The following is a 9315-nucleotide window of genomic DNA, read 5'->3' on the forward strand; positions in this document are numbered from 1 at the left end:
TGTACTTGTGCCATAGCTCCGAAGGAGAAGGTTTCAGTCGACCTGCACCTCGTCGTCCTTGCGGATAGGGATGGAGTGTACGTTGTACTTGTTTCGTAGCTCCGAAGGAGAAGTTTGCAGTCGACCTGCACATCATCGTCCTTGCGGATAGGGATGGAGCGTATGTTGTACTTGTGCCGTAGCTCCGAAGGAGAAGGTTGCAGTCGACCAGCACCTCGTCGTCCTTGCGGATAGGGGTATGTTTCAAAGTTAGGCGAGTACTAGACTGCAGCTAAGCCCCCGAGTGGGAGGATTGCTCTCCACTCGGTAGGATTTTTTTGAACTGTTGGGGAACATTGCAGAAAACAAAAAAATTCCTACGGTTTCACCAAGATCCATCTATGAGTTCATCTAGCAACGACTGATCGGATTGCATCTACATACCTTTGTAGATCACATGCGGAAGCGTTCAAAGAACGGGGATGAGGAAGTCGTACTCGACGTGATCCAAATCACCGGAGATCCTAGCACTGAACGGACGGCACCTCCGTGTTCAACACACGTACGGTCAGCGTGACGTCTCCTCCTTCTTGATCCAGCAAGGGGGGAGGAGAGGTTGATGAAGATCCAGCAGCACGACGGCATGGTGGTGGATGCAGGAGTCACCGCAGCAGGGCTTCGCCGTTCTACTGCGAGAGGGAGAGGTGTAGCAGGGGAGAGGGAGGCGCCAAGAGTCAAGGGTGCGGCTGCACCTCCCTCCCCCCTTTATATAGGCTCCCCAAGGGGGGGGCGCCGGCCCTAGGAGATGGGATCTCCTAGGGGGGGCGGCGGCCAAGGGTGGAGTGGCCCCCAAGGCAAGTGGGGCGCCCCCCCCCCCACCCTAGGGTTTCCAACCCTAGGCGCAGGGGGTGGGCCAAGGGGGGCGCACCAGCCCACTATGGGCTGGTTCCCCTCCCCACTTCAGCCCATGGGGCCCTTCGAGATGGGTGGTCCCACCCGGTGGACCTCCGGGACCCATCCGGTGGTCCCGGTACAATACCGGTGACCCTCGAAACTCTCCCGATGGCCGAAACTGCACTTCCTACATATAATTCTTCACCTCCGGACCATTTCGGAACTCCTCGTGATGTCCGAGATCTCATCCGGGACTCTGAATAACTTTCGGCTTACTGCATATTCATATCTCTACAACCCTAGCGTCACTGAACCTTAAGTGTGTAGACCCTACGGGTTTGGGAGACATGTAGACATGACCGAGATGGCTCTCCGGTAAATAACCAACAGCGGGATCTGGATACCCATGTTGGCTCCCACATGGTCCTCGATGATCTCATCGGATGAACCACGATGTCGAGGATTCAAGCAACCCCGTATACAATTCCCTTTGTCAATCGGTACGTTACTTTCCCGAGATTCGATCGTCGGTATCCCAATACCTCGTTCAATCTCGTTACCGGCAAGTCACTTTACTCGTACCGTAATGCATGATCCCGTGACCAGACACTTGGTCACTTTGAGCTCATTATGATGATGCATTACCGAGTGGGCCCAGAGATACCTCTCCGTCATACGGAGTGACAAATCCCAGTCTTGATCCGTGTCAACCCAACAGACACTTTTGGAGATACCCGTAGTATACCTTTATAGTCACCCAGTTACGTTGTGATGTTTGGTACACCCAAAGCACTCCTACAGTATCCGGGATTTACACGATCTCATGGTCTAAGGAAAAGATACTTGACATTGGAAAAACTCTAGCAAACAAACTATACGATCTTGTGCTATGTTTAGGATTGGGTCTTGTCCATCACATCATTCTCCTAATGATGTGATCTTGTTATCAATGACATCCAATGTCCATAGTCAGGAAACCATGCCTATCTGTTGATCAATGAGCTAGTCAACTAGAGGCTTACCAGGGACATGTTGGTGTCTATGTATTCGCACATGTATTATGATTTCCGGATAACACAATTATAGCATGAATAAAAGACAATTATCATGAACAAGGAAATATAATAATAATCCTTTTGTTATTGCCTCTAGAGCATATTTCCAACAGTCTCCCACTTGCACTAGAGTCAATTATCTAGTTACATTGTGATGAATCGAACACCCATGGAATTCTGGTGTTGATCATGTTTTGCTCTAGGGAGAGGTTTAGTCAACGGATCTGCTATATTTAGGTCCGTATGTACTTTACAAATATCTATGTCTCCATCTTGAACATTTTCACGAATGGAGTTGAAGCGACGCTTGATGTGCCTGGTCTTCTTGTGAAACCTGGGCTCCTTGGCAAGTGCAATAGCTCCAGTGTTGTCACAGAAGAGCTTGATCGGCCCCGACGCATTGGGTATGACTCCTAGGTCGGTGATGAACTCCTTCACCCAGATTGCTTCATGTGCTGCCTCCGAGGCCGCCATGTACTCCGCTTCACATGTAGATCCCGCCATGACGCTCTGCTTGCAACTGCACCAGCTTACTGCCCCACCATTCAAAATATACACGTATCCGGTTTGTGACTTAGAGTCATCCAAATCTGTGTCGAAGCTAGCGTCGATGTAACCCTTTACGACGAGCTCTTCGTCACCTCCATAAACGAGAAACATTTCCTTAGTCCTTTTTAGGTACTTCAGGATATTCTTGACCGCTGTCCAGTGTTCCTTGCCGGGATTACTTTGGTACCTACCTACCAAACTTACGGCAAGGTTTACATCAGGTCTGGTACACAACATGGCATACATAATAGAACCTATGGCTGAGGCATAGGGGATGACACTCATCTCTTCTATATCTTGTGCCGTGGTCGGACATTGAGCTGAGCTCAATTTCACACCTTGCAACATAGGCAAGAACCCCTTCTTAGACTGATCCATATTGAACTTCTTCAATATCTTATCAAGGTATGTGCTTTGTGAAAGACCTATGAGGCGTCTTCATCTATCTCTATAGATCTTGATGCCTAATATATAAGCAGCTTCTCCAAGGTCCTTCATTGAAAAACTCTTATTCAAGTACGCCTTAATGCTGTCCAAAAGTTCTATATCATTTCCCATTAAAAGTATGTCATCTACATATAATATGAGAAATGCTACAGAGCTCCCACTCACTTTCTTGTAAACGCAGGCTTCTCCATAAGTCTGCATAAACCCAAACGCTTTGATCATCTCATCAAAGCGAAAATTCCAACTCCAAGACGCTTGCACCAGCCCATAAATCGAGCGTTGGAGCTTGCACACCTTGTCAGCATTCTTAGGATCGACAAAACCTTCCGGCTGCATCATATACAATTCTTCCTTAAGGAAACCATTAAGGAATGCCGTTTTGACGTCCATTTGCCATATCTCATAATCATAGAATGCGGCAATTGCTAACATGATTCGGACGGACTTCAGCTTCGCTACGGGAGAGAAAGTCTCATCGTAGTCAACCCCTTGAACTTGCCGATAACCCTTAGCGACAAGTCAAGCTTTATAGATGGTAACATTACCATCCGCGTCCGTCTTCTTCTTAAAAATCCATTTGTTTTCTATCGCTCGCCGATCATCGGGCAAGTCTGTCAAAGTCCATACTTTGTTTTCATACATGGATCCTATCTCGGATTGCATAGCTTCAAGCCATTTGTTGGAATCTGGGCCCACCATCGCTTCTTCATAGTTTGAAGGTTCACAGTTGTCTAACAACATGATTCCCAAGATAGGGTTGCCGTACCACTCTGGTGCTGAACGTGTCCTTGTGGACCTACGAAGTTCAGTAGAAACTTGATCTGAAGTTTCATGATCATCATCATTAACTTCCTCTCTAGTCGGTGCAGGCACCTCAGGAACATTTTCTTGAGTTGCACCACTTTCCGGTTCAAGAGGTAATACTTCATCAAGGTCTACTTTCCTCCCACTTACTTCTTTCGAGAGAAACTTTTTCTCTAGAAAGGATCCATTCTTAGCAACAAAGATCTTGCCTTCGGATCTGAGGTAGAAGGTATACCCAATAGTTTCTTTAGGGTATCCTATGAAGACGCATTTTTCCGACTTGGGTTCGAGCTTTTCAGGTTGAAGTTTCTTGACATAAGCATCGCATCCCCAAACTTTTAGAAACGACAGCTTAGGTTTCTTCCCAAACCATAATTCATACGGTGTCGTCACAACGGATTTCGACGGAGCCCTATTTAAAGTGAATGCGGCAGTCTCTAAAGCATAGCCCCAAAATGATAGAGGTAAATCGGTAAGAGACATCATAGATCGCACCATATCTAATAGAGTGCGATTATGACATTCGGACACACCATTACGCTGAGGTGTTCCAGGCGGCGTGAGTTGTGAAACTATTCCACATTTTCTTAAGTGTGTGCCAAATTCGTGACTCAAGTATTCTCCTCCACGATCTGATCGCAGGAACTTGATTTTCCTGTCACGTTGATTTTCAACCTCACTCTGAAATTCCTTGAACCTTTCAAAGGTCTCAGACTTGTGTTTCATTAAGTAGACATACCCATATCTACTCAAGTCATCAGTGAGGGTGAGAACATAACGATAACCACCGCGAGCCTCAACACTCATTGGACCGCATACATCAGTATGTATGATTTCCAATAAGTTGGTTGCTCGCTCCATTGTTCCTGACCACGGAGTCTTGGCTATTTTACCCATGAGGCATGGTTCGCATGTGTCAAATGATTCGTAATCAAGAGACTCTAAAAGTCCATCTGCATGGAGCTTCTTCATGCGTTTGACACCTATGTGACCAAGGCGGCAGTGCCACAAGTATGTGGGACTATCATTATCAACCTTACAACTTTTGGTACTCACACTATGAATATGTGTAGCATTATGCTCGAGATTCATTAAGAATAAACCATTCACCATCGAAGCATGACCATAAAACATATCTCTCATATAAATAGAACAACCATTATTCTCGGATTTAAATGAGTAGCCATCTCGTATTAAACGAGATCCTGATAAAATGTTCATGCTCAAACTTGGCACTAAATAACAATTATTGAGGTTCAAAACTAATCCCATAGGTAAATGTAGAGGTAGCGTGCCGACGGCAATCACATCGACCTTGGAACCATTCCCGACGCGTATCGTCACCTCGTCCTTCGCCAGTCTTCACTTATTCCGCAGCTCCTGCTTTGAGTTACAAATGTGAGCAACTGCACCGGTATCAAATACCCAGGGGCTACTACGAGTACTGGTAACGTACACACCAATTACATGTATATCACATATACCTTTTGTTTTGCCGGCCTTCTTGTCCGCTAAGCATTTGGGGCAGTTCCGCTTCCAGTGACCACTTTCCTTGCAATAAAAGCACTCAGTCTCGGGCTTGGGTCCATTCTTTGGCTTCTTCCCGGCAACTTGCTTGCCGGGCACGGCAACTCCCTTGACGTCCTTCTTGAAGTTCTTATTACCCTTGCCTTTCTTGAACTTAGTGGTTTTATTCACCATCAACACTTGATGTTCCTTTTTGACTTCTACCTCTGCTGATTTCAGCATTGCAAATACTTCAGGAATGGTCTTTTCCATCCCCTGCATATTGAAGTTCATCACAAAGCTCTTGTAGCTCGGTGGAAGCGACTGAACGATTCTGTCAATGACCGCGTCATCCGGGAGATTAACTCCCAGCTGAGTCAAGCGGTTATGTAACCCAGACATAGTGAGTATGTGCTCACTGACAGAACTGTTTTCCTCCATCTTACAGCTGAAGAACTTGTCGGAGACTTCATATCTCTTGAGCCGGGCATGAGCTTGAAAAACCATTTTCAGATCTTCGAACATCTCATATGCTCCGTGTCTCTCAAAACGCTTTTGGAGCCCCGGCTCTAAGCTGTAAAGCATGCCGCACTGAACGAGGGAGTAATCATCGGTACGTGTCTGCCAAGCGTTCATAACGTCTTGTTCTGCAGGGAGAACAGGTGCTTCACCTAGTGGTGCTTGTAGGACATAATCTTTCTTGGCAGCTATGAGGATGATCCTCAGGTTCCGGACCCAGTCCGTATAGTTGCTGCCATCATCTTTCAGCTTGGTTTTCTCTAGGAACGCGTTGAAGTTGAGGACAACGTTGGCCATTTGATCTACAATACATGTTGTAAAGATTTTAGACTAAGTTCATGATAATTAAGTTCATCTAATCAAATTATTCAATGGACTCCCACTTAGATAGACATCCCTCCAGTCATCTAAGTATAACATGATCCGAGTTAACTAGGTCGTGTCCGATCATCACGTGAGACGGACTAGTCAACATCGGTGAACATCTTCATGTTGATCGTATCTTATATACGACTCATGCTAGACCTTTCTATCTTCTGTGTTCCGAGGCCATGTCTGTACATGCTAGGCTCGTCAAGTCAACCTAAGTGTTTGCATGTGTAAATATGTCTTACACCCGTTGTATGTGAACGTTGAAATCTATCACACCCGATCATCACGTGGTGCTTCGAAACAACGAACTGTTGCAACGGTGCACAGTTAGGGGGAACACTTTCTTGAAATTATTATGAGGGATCATCTTATTTACTACCGTCGTTCTAAGTAAACAAGATGCAAAAACATGATAAACATCACATGCAATCAAATAATAATAGTGACATGATATGGCCAATATCACATAGCTCCTTTGATCTCCATCTTGGGGCTCCATGATCATCTTGTCACCGGCATGACACCATGATCTCCATCATCGTGTCTCCATGAAGTTGCTCGCCAACTATTATTTCTACTACTATGGCTAACACGTTTAGCAATAAAGTAAAGTAATTTACATGGCATTTCTCAATGACACGCAGGCCATACAAAAAATAAAGACAACTCCTATGGCTCCTGCCGGTTGTCATACTCATCGACATGCAAGTCGTGATTCCTATTACAAGAACATGATCTCATGCATCACATATATATCATTCATCATTCATCACAACTTTGGCCATATCACATCACAGAACACTTGCTGCAAAAACAAGTTAGACATCCTCTAATTGTTGTTGCAAGTTTTATGTGGCTGCAAGAGGGTTCTAGCAAGAACGTTTTCTTACCTACATTAAAGCCACAACGTGATTTGTCAAATTCTATTTACCCTTCATAAGGACCCTTTTCATCAAATCTGCTCCAACTAAAGTGGGAGAGACAGACACCCGCCAGCCACCTTATGCAACTAGTGCATGTCAGTCAGTGGAACCGGTCTCACGTAAGCGTACGTGTAAGGTTGGTCCGGGCCGCTTCATCCCACAATACCGTTGAAGCAAAATAAGACTAGTAGCGGCAAGAAAGTTGACAACATCTACGCCCACAACAAATTGTGTTCTACTCGTGCAAAAGGAACTACGCATAGACCTAGCTCATGATGCCATTGTTGGGGAACGTTGCAGAAAAAGAAAATTTTCCTACGGTTTCACCAAGATCCATCTATGAGTTCATCTAGCAACGACTGATCGGATTGCATCTACATACCTTTGTAGATCACGCGCGGAAGCGTTCAAAGAACGGGGATGAGGAAGTCGTACTCGACGTGATCCAAATCACCGGAGATCCTAGTGCCGAACGGACGGCACCTCCGTGTTCAACACACGTACGGTCAGCGTGACGTCTCCTCCTTCTTGATCCAGCAAGGGGGGAGGAGAGGTTGATGAATATCTAGCAGCACGACGGCGTGGTGGTGGATGCAGGAGTCACCGCAGCAGGGCTTCGCCGTTCTACTGCGAGAGGGAGAGGTGTAGCAGGGGAGAGGGAGGCGCCAAGAGTCAAGGGTGCGGCTGCCCCTCCCTCCCCCCCTTTATATAGGCTCCCCAAGGGGGGCGCCGGCCCTAGGAGATGGGATCTCCTAGGGGGGGCGCCGGCCAAGGGTGGAGTGGCCCCCAAGGCAAGTGGGGCGCCCCCCACCCTAGGGTTTCCAACCCTAGGCGCAGGGGGTGGGCCAAGGGGGGTGCACTAGCCCACTATGGGCTGGTTCCCCTCCCCACTTCAGCCCATGGGGCCCTCCGGGATGGGTGGTCCCACCCGGTGGACCCCCGGGACCCATCTGGTGGTCCTGGTACAATACTGGTGACCCCCGAAACTCTCCCGATGGCCGAAACTGCACTTCCTATATATAATTCTTCACCTCCGGACCATTTCGGAACTCCTCATGACGTCCGGGATCTCATCCGGGACTCCGAACAACTTTCGGGTTACTGCATATTCATCTCTCTACAACCCTAGCGTCACCGAGCATTAAGTGTGTAGACCCTACGGGTTCGGGAGACATGTAGACATGACCGAGATGGCTCTCCGGTCAATAACCAACAGCGGGATCTGGATACCCATGTTGGCTCCCACATGCTCCTTGATGATCTCATCGGATGAACCACGATGTCGAGGATTCAAGCAACCCCGTATACAATTCCCTTTGTCAATCGGTACGTTACTTGCCCGAGATTCGATCGTCGGTATCCCAATACCTCGTTCAATCTCGTTACCGGCAAGTCACTTTACTCGTACCGTAATGCATGATCCCGTGACCAGACACATGCTCACTTTGAGCTCATTATGATGATGCATTACCGAGTGGGCCCAGAGATACCTCTCTGTCATACGGAGTGACAAATCCCAGTCTTGATTCGTGTCAACCCAACAGACACTTTCGGAGATACCCGTAGTATACCTTTATAGTCACCCAGTTACGTTGTGACGTTTGGTACACCCAAAGCACTCCTACGGTATCCGGGAGTTACACGATCTCATGGTCTAAGGAAAAGATACTTGACATTGGAAAAACTCTAGCAAACGAACTATACGATCTTGTGCTATGTTTAGGATTGGGTCTTGTCCATCACATCATTCTCCTAATGATGTGATCTCATTATCAATGACATCCAATGTCCATAGTCAGGAAACCATGACTATCTGTTGATCAACGAGCTAGTCAACTAGAGGCTTACCGGGGACATGTTGGTGTCTATGTATTCACACATGTATTACGATTTCCGGATAACACAATTATAGCATGAATAAAAGACAATTATCATGAACAAGGAAATATAATAATAATCCTTTTATTATTGCCTCTAGGGCATATTTCCAACATGAACTTAGGCGAGTATTGGACTGTAGCTAAGCCTCCGAGTGAGAGAACTTAGGCGAGTACTGGACTGCAGCTAAGCCCCCAAGTGGGAGGATTGCTCTCCACTCGGTAGGATTTTTTCAAACTTAGGCGAGTATTGGACTGCAGCTAAGCCTCCGACTGAGAGAACTTAGGCGAGTACTGGACTGCAGCTAAGCCCCCGAGTGGGAGGATTGCTCTCCACTCGGTAGGATTTTTCAAACTTAGGCGAGTATTGGACTGCAGCTAAGCCTCCGA

The sequence above is a fragment of the Triticum aestivum genome, chromosome 4A (genome assembly GCF_018294505.1).
Source record: "Triticum aestivum cultivar Chinese Spring chromosome 4A, IWGSC CS RefSeq v2.1, whole genome shotgun sequence".
NCBI lineage: Eukaryota > Viridiplantae > Streptophyta > Magnoliopsida > Poales > Poaceae > Triticum > Triticum aestivum.